Source organism: Crocuta crocuta, unplaced genomic scaffold (genome assembly GCF_008692635.1).
Source record: "Crocuta crocuta isolate KB4526 unplaced genomic scaffold, BGI_CrCroc_1.0 scaffold1746, whole genome shotgun sequence".
Classification (NCBI taxonomy): domain Eukaryota; kingdom Metazoa; phylum Chordata; class Mammalia; order Carnivora; family Hyaenidae; genus Crocuta; species Crocuta crocuta.
The window spans coordinates 113,378-113,597 of record NW_027526935.1 but is presented as its reverse complement, the minus strand read 5'-3'; positions in this window follow the sequence as shown (position 1 = coordinate 113,597).

The following is a 220-nucleotide window of genomic DNA, read 5'->3' as shown; positions in this document are numbered from 1 at the left end:
ATAAAGAAAGCTTAATTTCCCTAAAACTCTGTGTCCTTAGGGCACCTCGGTGGCTCAGTCAAACATCCATCTTCAGCGCAGGTGGTTTGTGAGTTTGAGACCCACATCAGACTTTCTGCTGACAACTCAGAGCGTGGAACCTTGCTTTGGATTCAGTTTCTCCCTCACAAGCTCATGTTCTGTCTCTCTCAAAAATAAACATTAAAAAAATAATTATTAA